Below are 16,475 nucleotides of genomic sequence, written 5' to 3'. Positions count from 1 at the left end.
CCTTAAGCCATGCTGACGTGCATGCTGGAGAGGAGTGGTAGAGGAAGTTTACATTGTGATTTTACAGGATTTTTTATTGTTTTGTTTTGGTTATTTTTCCCCATTTTGTTGCCAGAGCAAGTGCCTCAGACCACTGCATAAGAAGAATGTTAGTCTAAAGAGGAGCCCAGGGGCAAGGAGGACATTGTGCTTGTCCTCTTTGTTCTGCTCAGAAGTGATACAGTAGAAAGGCTGCAGTTACAGCATTTTACATTGTGTGGTTATAACCACTTCAGCTATTCTTGAAATCATAGTAGGATGAGATCCAGAAAGAACATATGTAAGGGCATCCTCAGGTAATAACTCTTGAACATTTCCTTGGTCATCTGCCTTGCCTTTGTCACCTGCTGTCTCACCACCCCTTACCTTTGTCATTTGCCATAAATACTTCTCGTGTCATGTTGCTAGATCAAACTTTTAGCTCAATTTTATTTTTGGTGTTTAGATAACGAACAGTAGTTGGGTCTGTACAAAGATCAATCGTGCTCTGCCTTGCCATGCCTGAAGTAACGTGCAGGGGTCTCTTCTGCTGTGACCTGCCTTAACCTTCTCCAGATCACATCTCTGCTGCCAGCTTTTTCTGAGGATGGGGACATGTTGAGGCACAGATGGGGCCACCTGAGAGGGAAAGGTAGGTGGTGGTTTTTTCAATTTGTTTCACAAAACCTTAGTGACTTTACCTAGGCAACTTCAAAACTAGTAAAAAAATTACTTGTTTTAGTTTGTCAAAACACAGCACAGGCAGATTATTTTTGCAAGCACTGATAAATAATTACAATTTCTGCTCAGGCTAAAATTTGGGGAAGTCCAAACTCCACATACAAGAATGGTGAAATATACCTAAATTACCATAGAAAAAAGAGCAGATAAATGAAAAATCCTAGGTGATAGCTGTTTCAAAACCTATGGACATATGAGATCTGCCCCATTTCAATGATTCACGTTTCAGTGTGGTCATACTAGTTGCCAACAGCTTACTTTTTTCAGTATCTTTATGATTTTATGAACTGAATCACAAGAATACAATGTATAGTTTATTGGATAGGAGGGGTTTAAAATTGTTTCGAATAATGTAAGTTTTTGACATAAACGGTATTTGCTTTTTATCCTGCTTCTCTCTGGAGGCTGTAAAATTAAAGTTAGATAGCTGAAACCAGAACTATGGTGCCATGAATCTCTGTGCTTTTCCTAGAGCAGACCTAATGATGTCTAGCAGCAAGAGGTCTGAGGAAAGCTGGTGCCAGAACTCTGTGCTTCACTGCACATCACATTTTAAGCCACAATTGTTCATTATTGTTGGTGCTTAAAATAAGATTTGTGTCTTGCAAGGTAGCAAAGTAAGGTTTCTTCAATGTGTGTCCAAAATTCATCGTTAGGAGCTTTCCTGAGGACCCACTGTAAGACAGCTATGTGAGGGAAAAGAGCATCCTGCAGCTTTCAAATTCTCCCTGCTAACTCTTGCCTGTCAGTACAGAACTAACTTGGTTTCCCCTAATTACCATGGTAAATGTGGCCCTATGGAGCCACATTCAGGCATGGTGCTGTTGCAGTGCTGCAGTCACTGTGGACTGCTCCTCTTCATGTGCCATCACCCTGACGTGGCACAGCTGCAGAAAAAGTAGTTTTCTACCCCCAGCTCTGAATATGCCCACGTGTGTAAGGCCATGAACATTCCAGCCAAAGCCCAGCCCTCCAGTGAAACCCTGAGTCCATTCAATATGAAAACTCGGGCCGCTCTCCCTCCTCTTTCCTTGGATCCTGAGCCTCTGTCCATGATGGAGTACAATCAGAGAATAGTTCAGGGAGAAGGGACTGCTAAGGGTCAGCTAGTCCAGCCCTTCTACCGTGGTCAGGGATCTTCAGCTAGATCAGGTTGCTCAGAGACCTGTCCAGTATGACCTTGAATGTTTGCAGGGCATCAGACGCTACCACTCTGGACAACATCAACCCGCCCTCTCCAATGTGCTAGGCACACACAGATTTCCTTGAGTGAAAGAGGGGAAGGGGCAGCCACAGCTGGGGCCTGAGAGATACAGACAAGGACGTAAAGAGAGTGATTTGGGGTTGGCATGGGGGAAGAGAGGTGGAGGTTGTGTGCTTGGCCATGCAGAGTGAAAGGTGTGAGGAGGTGACAGACATGAGAGTCAATATGAGCCACAGTCTGACACTGCTGTTGTTTTACAGTTGTTTAAACAGTATTTTGTACTCACTTCTTCAGTGCAATTCCTAACAGATTTTTCTTTTTCACTCCAAAGGGAAATGCTGCTGATGTTTCAGACTGACAGTAAAAGCTTTTCTGTGAGCTGTAACAGCTCACTGAAAGCCTTTCAAAATGTGCATGTGGAAATGTCTTTTTACATGTACACGGGGAAAATAGAAGCATAGGACTACACATATTATTTTGTGTTTGTTTGCATTAGATTTTGTATGGCATTTTAGCACCTTGTCACTTAGTAGTGGCTGCTCCTTGTGTTCTGCTCCATACCTGAAGTTAACGTGGTTGAAATAATGTTTATTGGTCTGGGAGCTATGTTCTGTCCTGCATCAACTTCATGGTGAAGTAAGTAAAGATCTGATTTTACCAAGATGACACAAATGGTGGCCTTTGTCATTCAGGGTCTTGCAGATAATGGGTAGAGGGTGTTTGGTAGTGTGTTTTCAATCAGGGTTCACTGTGAGTGCATCTGTTGTGGATGAGGACTGTAGGGGCCTGTGCTGGCTGAGGCACAGAGGGCAGGGTTAAGGAACAGGAGGAAGCAGAGGACTTGGCAGGGGCACCACTGAGCTCTTGCTGCAGCTGAGCAATGGTATGAATGAAGAGGGCTCTGGAAATAATTGAAGTAGTCTTGTTTCCAGTGCAGAGTATGAAAAGCCTTCCTGAGCAGTAATGGAAGTATGGGCAAGAAACCAGAAAATGCCACAGGTTCATTCAGGCACGCATGCCTTACTTTGCTGTCCAAGAAGGAAATGTGTGTTTATATGTAACTAAGACACACAGAAGAATTACTGTGAACAGTAAGTAGGTACAGGAGAAGCCTCACTGCAAACATTCTTATCAAATCCTGGAATACTGTAAAAATTAGTAAGAAAAGCTTGTTACAAAGGCAATAACATCCACTTCTTTACATTATCCATCTTGCTTACTTAAAATGCAAGATTAAGTGCAATCTTCCTTGGCAAAGGAACTAGATTTAGTGTTTACAGAATAAATGTTCAAGGAAAATCCTTTTCATGCCCAGTGCATGCTTTATAGTTGCCTAAGGTTGATTTATGTGCTGTTCCTGTAAATCTATGGCAAATGTCCAGTACTGTGTAACCATTAGGGTCAGACCAATAGAAATATGGGAAACATTAATGAAGAAAAGATCCTGTTTCATGTTCCAACATGCAGACTTGAAACAAAGGGCTGAGGCTGGCTCAGGAGCAACATAGATGGACAATATAAAGGAGGTCTGATAGCAGAGTCCCTCAGTAAAACACACAATCGGAAAACCAGTTCGGTGCCCCAAATCAGAAACAGGACAAACTCGAGTTCAAATTTCAGAGTGAAAGTAATTAGGCATTCTTGAAAATATGCATTCTGGGCTTTAGGCTATAATTGGTTTACATTACCCTGGCAGAAGAAAAATAATTTAAGATGACAGAGGCCCTGATTAAGGAACATCGTGCTCAGTCTCTCTGTTTGTCCAACAAGGAAAAACATCCCTGCAAAACATTTCTGTTGCCAAAATGCTTCTTGCTACATTAAAAGTACGTAGCTACAAATTCACAGGCAGCTGGAGTTGTGCAATCTTTTCAGGCATACTTAGAGAGCTCTCATCCTTCATAGATGGAACAGCTTGAAAGTTGTTTATTCAAAGAATTTGTCCTACGCTTGCTTTGAATAGGGTTTTTAAAAAGCGCAGCCATTTCTGTGTAAACATTAACCGTATACCTGTCTCAGTCTATCATAAAAAGCATGTTTATACAAGATGTAACTTACAAATGAAGAAATAGGAGGAGCATTGGCTTACAAAAGAAAGATTTGTGTTGTTTTTATTATTCCTTTTGGTCACCGTGGGTTACAGAATGGAACGTGCAGCATGAATCTCTGCTCCTGCTTGTTTTCTAGTTGGACTGCTCAAGCGTTCTGAAGGGATATCTGTGCTTGGATTCAAATATTTTACTTTCCTGTGTGGATTCGTGGTCAAGTCTGATGAAGTGCTGTTATCTGGTGCCTCAGCTCTAGTGACAAGACTCTTGACCTGCTGGATCAGCTCCTTCCAGATGCCCTTTGTACTTCACGTGAGTACATCGTTCCTCACAGAAAACAAAAATTCCAAGTCAGTGCTCTTGCATTCATTAACTTTTTGCTCTGCCGAGAAGATTTTATTTTCTGGATGTTTACTTGTTTCAGTAGACATTATGCTGTATACCATACTGGCTTTGCTAAAGGACGTCATAGGACAACGTATTATTTCAGAAGACTAAGTGAATACCCTGGGTAAATAATTTCTTTGCTTGTTTTTATCTTAGATTTTTTTACAGCTTTTTGAATTAAAATTAGATCTTAACACCAGATCAGCCTGTTTTGTGTCTCATGTATCATGTCATAAATTATTATTAAAGACACAGATCTATAATTCTGCAGATAAGAAAAACAATTGAGTTGATTAACATTTAACAATGGGTAGATTAAACATAGAAGAAAATTTGGAAAATAAATAAAACAGAAAAATATTCAGTTGTTTGAAATTAAATAATACCTATAATTTTCAGTTAACTACAACTCTTTGCTAGTCTACCCTCTCAGAACACTTTCTGATTTATGCCACCAGATTAAACATTGTGTAGTGTTAGTAAAATTCCCATTGTGGCTTTCTAAATCAGCAAGACGGAATTAGACTGCATTAGTTATTTGTGGTTTCAGGGACACATGGATAAAGGATTCCCCCCTGCCTGGCCAGCTTTCCTTTTGTTTTATTTCTATCACAACTTTCTTAGGAATAGAGAGTAGCAGTTGCCTGATTCTGCCTACTAATGACCTCAGTTGAGGCTGTTTGGAGAAACTACATTCCAGAATAGTCTGAGATCCTTGTTGAAAGCTCTCATTGAGTTTAATATCCATGCCACTGTAATAAAAATAGCAAGTAAGGCAAGGCTAAACAGAGAGTGAGAGAAGAGGCTATTCATGTGGGTGTTAACTTACCCATCCTGGTGAAACAGAGGTGTTTATTTAGAGCAGCAGCCTGAGAGGCCCTGTTCTATTACAGCAACCTTTCTGCTAAAGGAAACACGGGTATCACCTACCCTCTGGTAAGCTGCTAAATCCTCTTTTTAATACCTCCTTAGATTTGGGCTACAGTAGCTTTTCTCTCAAATCTCTGTGATTTGCTTTGGGGTGGGAATGGAGTGCTGGGGCGGAGCAAGGCCCTCCTGTGGGAGAGCCAGTCTATGACCATAGTAATGTATTTGGAGCACATGAAGCAATAACTCATTAATTATTTTTAGAAACATAGAATTTGAAAACCAAAAGGAAATATGCTTGTCTCCTATTGAGTGAGAAATGTTTGCTTCAAATGAGATCAAAGTGGATTTTTTGTTTCTGTTGTTTGAGTTTTTGGTATTATAATTTCTGAGAGTATTTTATTTTATGCTCTTTCCTCATACTGCATAATCTTGTTTTGTTTGCTTTCCTCATTGAGAAATGTCCAACAGTACAATCTGCCATGAATACTCCCTTTGAGACCTGTTGACGCTCATACTCAGTAGTGGTGTTTTGAAGTTTGAACTACACATTTTTGGTCATGTTGAAAACTGCTTGCTGATTTGATTTCAGGTTCCAATAACGATTAATATAAATGTATATGTTTGAGTTTTTTTAAGTTTTGGTCAATATTCTACAGGCAGAAGAAAATTACCCAGAATGGACTTGGAGAAAATAAGAGATTGGTTATGACTTTTACAGTAGCTTTCTACAGGTATATTGATTTCTAATACACATGTAATTAAAATGTGCTAGATTTGAATTTTAAATGTTATCCTTAATCTTACTAATTTTCTGACTGAAACTAGAAAATATTGGGAGTTTATCAGTTTTCTTAGCTGGTTTGACTTTGCCTGGTTCATTGGTGGTGTAGCACACTTTCACTATTGAGAAATTTTGTGGAGGTAGACAAAATTCATCAAAAGAAAACACCAAGAAACAAGGTGTAAATCTGACGTCCAGCATGTTCCAACATCTTTCATACGAATTGTCTTTCTGAATGCCCTCAGCTTCCAAGGGAATCTGCTGAAGGCAACAATTGATCTCTGAGACCTTATTATTTACTAATATTTCTTGAATTAAAAGATGAGAATTGCTAAATGCTCTAACAAATAGAGGCACTTCAGTCCCTCTGGAAGACTATGGAGCAGTTTGTAAGGTTCATAAGTCTGTAGGTTCCTATGGAAGTACATAAGCACTTCCCCGACCAAGCCTTGCTGAATCATTTGGCAAAGGTGAATTATCTCCTTAAGGAAGAAATCATTCATGAAATTTAGACCCCAGAAGAATGGGAAGTGTCTGAGAAAATCCTGCCCTGCCAAACCAGCCCTGTAGTAATTTATGGAAGAGCTGTGTTTGATTTCAGCTCTAGTTTTCAACTGCTATCAACTTGTCCCTTCTTTCTTCACTTTTCTGTCTGACTTTTGGGAGTGGAATAAGTAAGAAACGAGCTATTGAATTACCTATATGTGGTGCTGCTGTTTTCTTTAATTTCTCAGATGTCAGTATCCAAGGTCCCTTCTGTTTGTCTTTGCACATACAGCTGGGAGGTAAAGCTGTATATGCAAAGAGCAACAGAAATGTTGCTCAAACATGAAGCTGCAAAGGATTTAGGGCCATTATGGCTGTCTGGGATCTCAAGGCATTGTGCTTTCCCTGAGAGGAAAATTTCCCTCCATTTATTGAGAGAGTCCCTAAGAAAAAGGAAGACCTGCATGAAAATAGGTTCTGAAGTTGTTTAACAGAGCTCACTTGCTAACACAAGGCAGAGGCAAGTGTCATTCAGCTGCTGCAGCCTCTGAGGCACATTGGCACATTGATTCCAGAAACCAATAGCTCTTTCTGCTTGTCCCAGTCCGTGGGACCAAGACAGCAGGGACCTTCCTTAGCATCAGAAAGCTTTTATTCTTTGCTCTTCAGACTTCATGCTCTAGGGCTACTAAAATACCTGTACTGATATTTTTGCTGCCATAAAGTTTTGTCATCACAGTACCAAACCACATTAAAGTAGGATGCAAAGAACGACTGGTTTTTAATTACTTCATAAATTAAAACTTTCTGATCTCAGGAAGCCACTCTGATTGCTAGAAACTTCACTGTAAATATTTTTCATCTATTATGATATGGAATTTTACAACTGAAAATGGACACCCCTGTAAGAAATCACCTTATTATAGTTCTGATGGTTGTCCCCAATAAGCTCTCTCAGTTGGATTATATGCACCCTCAAAATGTGACCTGAATGTCCAAATGATGAAGAAGAGCTGTTGAAGCATTCTTGAATATGTAAACATCTCATCTTAAGGTTCTTGGCACACCAATTTGAGGCAGAAGCAACAGTAATGGTCCCAGAAAGAGGACATGGAGGCATGAGGATGAAGTGAGAGTGACAACAGTAGGACAGGACTATTGACCAGGTTCAGTAGGGGAAAAATAGCAGAAGCTATAAATGAGATAAAGAGTTAGACAACAGACACTGGACATATCCTCAAAGTTTTCATCACTGCCTGGAATGTAACTGCAGTAAATTCTTTATACACTTGACAAAAATTATTCTTTTGCTATTGTATGGGGAGATCTGTACAGGAGACTATTTCCTATATTCCATTGATTTTCTTAATAGCATGAATACTTTGCTGAGAGCAAGCATGAGTCATGACTCAGTAAATCTTGTTTATTTAAGGAAGACATAGTCCTGAATAAAGAAATCAGTAACTGCTCCAACATTGTGATGGCACTGAATGCAATCAGTGCATTGCTAAAGCTGCTGGAAATTCTGATGTTGTCTTGGTGGAGAAGGACAAGCAGAAGCTGTTTAAATATTTTGTTCAAAACTTTCTGCTTTCAGGTGATACAAATTAATTACAGTGAAGTTGCACATCCTGGTTATGGAAACCCTTTGATTCTCAGGCCATACCTATTTGTGGACTTATTTGAGGGTCTGGGTAAAAGTGTTGCTGCTAATGTGACATGTCTCAAAGTACAGAATTTTGAACTGCTTCTTCTAGTTGTTTTTCTTTCAGAATGGTTTCATCCGCAGTCACTTATTTATGGAAGAAATACTTTACTACGCAGTTCCAGTTACACATTTTTAGAAATTGGAAATAATCTTTTGGTAGCACAAGAGATAAGAGAAAAATATGCAAAACATTGTGTTACTTAAGAAAATAATTTAAACTTTACCTTTGTTCGCTCATGAAAGCTGCAGATTGTAAAAGTGCTACTAGGCTTCAGTAGTGTTGCCAGTTTAAATGATCAAATTCCCTTTAGCTAGCAGGCCATCTGTAGTAGACATCAGAGTGCAGGCTTGATACCACATACACAGGTTACCTGTACCTACCAATTACTTGATGAATTCTTTTTTACAAGAAAATAACTGTATCTTACTTATCAGTGAGACTTCATTTCAGGGAAAGTAAGAGCCACTGGGTTTGATCACTGCTTGCATAGCTCCGCATTCACATCACCTGGGTAACAACTGCATTTTAAATTCCCACTCTCTGAGCTGACTGAAATAGTGCATTTCAGCTCACAGCCAGAGTTCACATTTAAAAATTTGAAAAAAAAAAATTTAAAATCATACATCAGGCATAATAAGCATAAGATGATTTTAAACCAGCTATGCTGAAAAATTACTATTAATACAGAATTATGCAGAGATTTTTAGCATGCTGCTATCATGGTGATCTCTCCAAACAGCTGCCATCATGAGAGGGATTTCTGTTGATATTTCACGTAGCCATTGAGAACAGAAATGGAGACAGGAGGTTTTGGAAGTATTGGCTTGTATTTTGGGGTGAGGAGGGTGACGTTTTCCTCCTTTCTGTCACATGGAAATAAACAGGTGAGGCTTACCAGGAATTCAAAGGACGATATGAATAGTTTATTGGATGTGTGAGATTTCCCCCTGCAAACCAGGATGATGTTTTTTATTCATTGAGGGATGATGTGAGAAGTAAAAGGAGTCACTTGTGTGTGTGAGGAGGAGGTTAGAAAAAACCAAGGGAGACTGCAGTCATGCTTGGGCACTTTTGACAAGAGTTAATATTTAACTTTATTCCAGTGTTCCCACAGTGTTTCTGTGGTTAGAGAAAGTGCCATTGGGATGAGAAAAGCATTTAATCTTTAAAGAGAGTTCACAATCTTTTAATTTTCAATACTCATTAGTGCTTGTTTGCTATTTGATCAATTAGGAAAGTGAGTTGCATCAAAAAAACTGGGAAGGAACACATTGAATTACAATGTATTCAGGGTTGCTAAAACAGTCATACTTTACAAAGGAATGCAAACCTTTCAGGAAATTTGGGGAGGGCAGATTGTTTTAAACTGGCCATTGACCCATGTTTTAACAGTATAAATTTGTGAATCACATGTAATGTGTAAACATTTGTTATCAATTTTGTTTTGTTTTGCCAGTATTGCATGGATGAGCTTTTTTCTACTCAGGGAACTTGGATCTAGGTCATAGGATTTTGAGGAACTTATCTTCAAAAGTGCTTTAGAGTGTGTGTGGAGGGGGGACAGCAAGGAGACACAAATGTCTTTTGAGACAGACACCAAAAATTTGCTGTTGGTCTAAGCACCCTTATTGATCAGCAGGACCCCAGAACTGAGACAGTCACTGCAGTCCTGGGTTCCTCGTGCCCAGGGACCTCAGCCCCAGAGCTGTGTGCACCAGGTCCATTGATCCACGGAGCTATGCAGTTAGGTCATTTTTCCCAGCTCCCAGAAAACTTGGATCTTGTCCTGCAAGCACCAGAGGGAGATGCTTTTACAGGCATGTTTTGTTGGACTCTCTTCTACAGAAGCATTCCAGGGACAAAGTGTTCCAGACTCAATCCCTGTGACTGTTAGTGGCTTCTCCTGAGAAGTCAAATGAGGTTAATAGCTAACAAGGCTGCATTATTCATTGCAGTAGCAATCTCATCTCTAAGAGCAGTAAAACTCTTTTTTTACCCTCATATTAACATTTACCTTGTGACATTAGAGGTTTTGAGGCTCTTTTTCTGTCTTTTCTCTGGTGTTCCCCAGCAGAACAATTTTTCAAGTGAATGTCATTTGATGAAACAAATAAAAATGAAATTAAAATTCTTTCTAGGATAAGAACAAATTTTAGGAAGAGGTATTCTTGTAGAGGACACTACAGCTGTATTAGAATGTATTTGCAGGTATAGTGTCTCCTTCTTCCTTAAAATATTTTCAACAACATAACATAGAATTACAATTCAAGACAAATAATAATAGTGAACTGAGACTTAATAAAAGCTTCAGAATCTATAACCAAGGAGAGTGGCCTCATATTTATCCATTGAAAAGGTATGCAACCATGAAAGTTAAGAAAATTCACTAGTGTGCTGTTCCTGAATGTCGTTGAACCCTGGAAAGACTGGGGACTAGAGTAACGTGAGACCAACCAGTATGGTTTCCAGCACGTACTCCGCTTTATTCCGCGAGATGGCCGGTTAAGTACAGAACGAATAGTTTACAGTTAGCAGGTGCACTGTGATAGGCGGTGAACATACAGAAGTATGTAAGCAATCTAGGGTTAAGGTGGCTACGGAGATCTAGTGCCATTACCTCTATGCTGCGAGCGTCCATACCTTAACACATTTGTAGTAGCAGATAAGTTTATCTGCTACTACGTATGCTGAACGTTTTGCAGCCTACTAGACCCAGGCCTGAGGCCTAGTTTGGCCTAGTTTGGAATAGCTCAAATGGTATCCGTGAGCATATCATGCCCACGATACCTGAGAAACTCGGCCACAGTTCCCCTTTTTTCTTTTTGGGCTATCTAAACTGACGTTAAGGCACGGTCGGCTAATTTGCGCATGCATTGTATCAAGCAAGGCACTATTGTCAAAACTACTATGACAGCAATAAAGATCATTATACTAAAACGAATTAAATCTACAATCTACTCGGTGAGATTCTAAGACTTCAGCTAATTGTCAAACGGAGTGTTTTCAACTACAAGGTGTTTCATGTTGTCCCTCAACTGCGCTAACTGCTGATGTATCGACCGTGAGTGGTCTGATAAATTCATGCAGCACATGCCTTCAAACTCTTCGCATCCATGTCCCTGAGCCAAAAGAAGGAAGTCAATTGCGGCTCGGTTCTGGAGCACTGAATGGCGAATGCCACTAACATCTTCAGCAAGCTCACTCAACAACTTCGTCGTTATGTTAATCTGTTTCCTTGTCTAGCAGGCTAAATATTTCAGTTGTGTGAGGGCTTGTGCTGAAGCAACTCCTGGGGCAAAAATGGATGCTGAGATCACGGCTGCAGGCTGCCATAACTTAACTTGATCTCTGCAGCTGGGACCTAGTTGAGACATACTGCGCTTGACTCATTGAGCCTTTCTTGGCAAGCCTAGAACCTGGTGAATACTAGGTGCGAACAGAGTTAGTTTACCAAAATAACACGGTCCTCCGACACTGTTTGGAGGTACTGTGGACCATGCTCTATCTCCACAAACTAAAAAGATTCTTGGTGGCAATCTCTTAGCAGCTGTTGTCAATTGCGTGACAGATCTGACCTAACTATTACAATACTCAGAGTAATTGTAATACAATGGTGAATGAGGGGATAGCCACGTAGCGTGGCCTTTCAATTGCTGCTCATCTATGATTAATAGACTTGAATTCACTGCAAAGCGCCCAAAGACAAGACAATAGTTTCCTGGCACAGAACCTAAAAGATCAAGCTCCTGAGGTTCTGGACCAGCAGTTCTAAGGTTTCGCACTATGGCAGCAGCTTGTGGCCCTAAAGCACCTTTTGGGTCAATGTTGACAGGGGTTAAAGACTTGAACTCTGCCATGGAGGTCAGTGGAACTCCAATCAAGCAGGTTCTAAAAGGATTGGATGGCGTCGCTAGAGATAAACAAAAGGAATCTTGTTTAGTTTGTTTGGCCCAAGTAACCCACATGTTCTCTCTTGTGTCAATGTTAAACATCCCTGCTCTTGTTTTTACTACTACACTGATTAAAACTAACACTCTCATGCTTAGCATTTCACCCGTTGTGACAAGCAGACAGTGTAGCACACAGGCTACTAACCTAAAACCCTAACCAATAACTTATCGTGCTTCTAAGTATCACACAATAACAGTGCAATGATATAGTATTAAAACAGTCAATTTTCAGCACTCTCCACGTCTTCTTGAGGTGCTTCAGGTAAGTCGTCGCTGTCTTTGTGAGTGTCTCTAGGAGTGTCACCGCCGGTTGGTATCTTTTCTTGTGGACACGCACGGGTAAAGTGACTCGGCACCCAGACAGGTCCTGCTTCTCTTGCAGAAACACACATATAACCGCGACCATTAAACAAGACTGGACTGGGTCCCTGCCATTCACCCGTTCGCATGTCCCTATGATATACGTAAAGTCCTGGAATTGTTTGTGGTCTCTCTTCTTTCACAGCCTGGTGGTGGATGACAACTGCAGGCTCTTCTCGCCCTTCTGCTAGGCATAAGTAATTTAAAGTGAACAGTACTTTAGATAAATGATTGGTCACATCTAGGTCATTGCTTTGCTTTTGTTTTGTGAGATACTCTTTCAGCGTCCGATGAGCTCGTTCTACAATGGCTTGGCCAGTAGGAGAGTGAGGAATCCCGGTAGTATGTTTGACTCCCCACTTTTGCAGAAACCTAGCAACTCGTTGTCCCGCATAAGCTGGACCATTGTCAGTTTTGATTTCTGCAGGCACTCTCATCACTGAAAAGCAAACAGTCAAATGTCTCTCAACGTGCAGAGCTCTTTCCCCAGTTTGTGCTGTGGCCCAAATGAATTTGGAGTAGGTGTCAATAGTGACATGAACATATTTCAACTTTCTAAACTCTGGGATGTGTGTTACATCCACTTGCCACAGTTCTAGGGCTTTCATTCCTCGAGGATTCGTGCCTAGGCCAAGACCTGGCCCGTGATGACTGCATTGAGGGCAGGCATGCACAATCCCCTGTGCATCGTTCATAGATATTTGAAATTGACGACGCAAAGCTCTAGCATTCTGATGGAAATTCTCGTGGCTGTTGCGAGCTCTTACAAATTTGCTTTCGGGAGGGACATGGGCAACGCAACTGACTGCAGCATCTGCCCGTGCATTGCCTTCTCCCAAACCATTGCTGCACTGATGACTACGAATGTGCATCACACAAAAGGCATGCTGACGCTGTCTGAGTATACTCCTCAGTCGCAGAAATAGTTCTCCGAGGCGCTGATTCTGAGTGGTCTTAATGAGTGCATCTTCGATTCTTTGTACCACTCCAACTACATACAAAGAATCTGACACTACATTAAGAGGTTCTTTATTCCAGGTTTGCAAAGCCTAACACACTGCTCCCAGTTCCAGGGTCTGCAAGCTGTCTCCGGCTTCACTGTGGGTTAAATGCTGCTTCTATTCTCTTTGCTGTTTCCACACACACACAGCTCTTTGTGTCTTTCGGCCAGCATCTGTATAAACTGTTCTGCCTTCTACAGGTGTCATGGAACACAAAGGCTTCTCCAGCCACTGATGGCGTGCAGTCAGAGTCTACATCGGACCCTTTGGCTGTCGGTTGTGAACCACACCTGTAAAACTTAACAATGCTTCTTGCAGCTCCACAGAATGTCTCAGCTTCCAGTCCAGATCTTCATTTCTGATCGGAACACTGATATCTGCCGGTTCTTCCCCATTGATCTCTAAAATCCTATCTCTCCCTTTCTTGATGAGCGCGGCAAGGGCTTCTGTTCTTGTCATAACACGACTCTTCGGCTGCACCGGCAAGAACACCCATTCAATCACACCAGCTGTCGATTTTAACCCAGACTGGTGTTCCCCCTTTTTCTTTTGCCATTGAAAAATGATGGCAAACGGACAGGCATCTGCGTTGGAGAGGAACAGTGACAGTGGCAGGTGTTCTATGCGGCGAATGCTCCAACTACGTTGTAGCTTTTCTGACACCTTGACTAAGGCTCGTTGCTGTTCAGGGGTACATTGTCGAAGGCTACTGGCATCATTACCGTGTAGCCATGGTAGAAACGGTTGCAAGTCCTCATTGGTGATTCCTACAATGGTACGAACCCATTGCAGGTCTCTAAAAAGTCTCTGAGCATCATATAACGTTGAAATGTTGGTATGTAAAGTAATTTTCTGCGGCCGGATTTGTGCACTCATGATCAGCCATCTTAAGTACTTCCACGGGGCTGATCGTTGTATTTTTTCCGGGGCCACAGTCAGACCACGATGTTTTAACTGCGTGACTAGCTAGTCTAATTCTTTTGTGGGCAGAGGCTCTTTAGTAGCAACAAGGATGTCATCGACGTAGTGATAAATTATTGCATTGAAAAAACGCTGACGAATTGGCTGCAAAGCCCAATTGACGAATATCTGGCACATGGTAGGCGAGGTACAACTTCCCTGAGGAAGAGTTACCCATTCATATTGTTGTGCTGGCGCTGCTCTGTTAATAGATGGCACAGTGAAGGCAAAGTGCTGAGTATCTTGAGGGTGGAGCGGGATAGTGAAAAAACAGTCCTTCAAATCGATGATCACAATGTCTCACCCTTGAGGAATCATGGTCGGTGCTGGCAAGCCTGGTTGCAGAGCACCCATCGCTTGCATCTGCTCATTAACCTTACGAAGGTCATGTAGCAGTCTCCATTTCTCTGATTTTTTAGGGATGACAAAAATCGGTGTGTTCTATGGACTCACTGAGGGTCGAATGTGACCTGTTTCTAATTGTTCTTGCACCAATTGCTTGGTAATTCGCAGCCTCTTCTCTGTCATTGGCCACTGCTCAACCCACACAGGGGTATCAGTTAACCAGGTGATTTTTAAAATGGGTGGCTGCTCTGCAGTGGCCACTAAGGAAAATGCCGGTCAGTAGTCAAAACCATCCCTATTTGGGAAAGCACATCTCTTCCTAGCAGCCCCAGAATCTCTTCATGCATTGGCACAACATATAGATGAGCCACAACCACTTGTCCATCTTCAAAGATGATCCGAATAGGATCTGCACTTATTGAGGGAACAGTCAGGCCTCCTACGCCCACAACGCGGGTATAGGGGGATTTCAAAGGCCAATGAGAAGGCCAATGTAATTCGTTAATTAAAGATATGTCTGCACCGGTGTCTGGAAGTGGTTCTATGCCAATAATTTCATCGCCTCGTTGCAGTTTCACTGCAATCCGTGGCCGCTCGTGTAAATCTACTGTAAGGAAAACATTGTGTCCCATAGATCCAAAGCTCTCAGCTCCGCCTTCAGTTTCCGCAGGCTGCTTGTGGGACTGACGACGTGGCAGGATGTTCTCAAAGGGGATGATCTGAGCAATCCTGCTCCCCTTTGGGATTGTCACAGGAGGCTGCAGGGCATAAACCATTACTTTTAACTGTCCAGTGTAATCTGCATCGATGACTCCTGGCACCACCATAATACCCTGTTTGCTCGTGGAGGCTCCTCCTAATATCAAACCTCCAGCTGAGGAAATTGTATTATAGATGGGTTCAGAGACATCAATTGGGATTAGGGTGACTTCCTTATTTTGTAAGGTGACCTCTTCTGCTGCTGTTATGTCCACACCAAAGCTTCTCCATGCAGCAGGTCTGGTCTGCTTCAATGAGTCATTTTTGGGGTCTGGTGGAACGTTTTGGATAATTCAAATGTCCTTTGTTCTAGCTGACTTTGCCGGTTAGAGAGCTTAGCAAGCTCTGCTATAATTTGCTGCAGCTCCGTTGACCTCTGCGGCTTTTCCGGCGATTGCGTTGCACAACTGCTATCAGGTTTCAAAACTTCCTCATCCGAGTCAGATTCTGGCAGAGGACAGTGAGACGCTCGTGGATGGGTGGCGGGTCCCACTGATGTAGGCTGTGGGGGCGCAGGGATCTCAGGTTGAATCGAACTCGCGTTGTCCGATCCGGCCATGGGCGCCGCCATGTTCTCTGTTTTTGTTTTTGTCATGTGGGCAGCTGACGTCAGCTCCCGTTCCGGTGGGGAGGGGTTTGGCTCCGCTCCGCCGGTGGCACCGCCTCTGAGTCCGCCTCCTTGCTGCGTCACTTGTGCCCGCCCTGCGCCGCTGCCGGTCCCGCCTGCCTCCTCTTTCTCCACGCCCCTCGGGTCTGGCGGCTGGCTCGTCTCCTCCCCCACGCCTTTCTCGCCGAACCGCGGCAAGGACACTTCCGGCTTCTCGCTCGGTCTCTCAACCGCATGGCTGGCTACGTC

At 42.3% G+C, this 16,475-nt stretch overlaps 1 protein-coding gene and 1 long non-coding RNA gene across 7 annotated transcripts in view; one reads left to right on the top strand and one right to left on the bottom strand.

The window, feature by feature from the left end:
* Window positions 1-103: 103 nt before the first annotated feature.
* LOC134547521 (uncharacterized) lies at window positions 104-5,366 on the bottom strand. Its single transcript, XR_010079510.1, has 2 exons — window positions 5,228-5,366; window positions 104-4,338 (listed from the first exon to the last, which is right to left on the bottom strand). It is a non-coding gene; the product is annotated as an uncharacterized LOC134547521 (long non-coding RNA).
* The window catches only part of LOC134547496 (Y+L amino acid transporter 2-like), a 28,333-nt gene continuing 15,684 nt past the window's right edge, over window positions 3,827-16,475 (top strand). The window contains exons 1-3 of one of the 6 annotated variants that reach the window (XM_063391556.1): window positions 4,183-4,323; window positions 4,436-4,522; window positions 5,925-5,999. The gene's annotated coding sequence lies outside the window, so the exon portion shown is untranslated. Of the gene's footprint in view, window positions 4,324-4,435; window positions 4,523-5,202; window positions 5,335-5,924; window positions 6,000-16,475 lie in introns of those variants that run through there. The other 5 variants (XM_063391549.1, XM_063391557.1, XM_063391571.1 and 2 more) reach the window with 5 other exon arrangements.

Source organism: Prinia subflava, chromosome 1 (assembly GCF_021018805.1).
Source record: "Prinia subflava isolate CZ2003 ecotype Zambia chromosome 1, Cam_Psub_1.2, whole genome shotgun sequence".
Taxonomy (NCBI): domain Eukaryota; kingdom Metazoa; phylum Chordata; class Aves; order Passeriformes; family Cisticolidae; genus Prinia; species Prinia subflava.
This window is presented reverse-complemented; position numbering and strand designations above follow the sequence as displayed.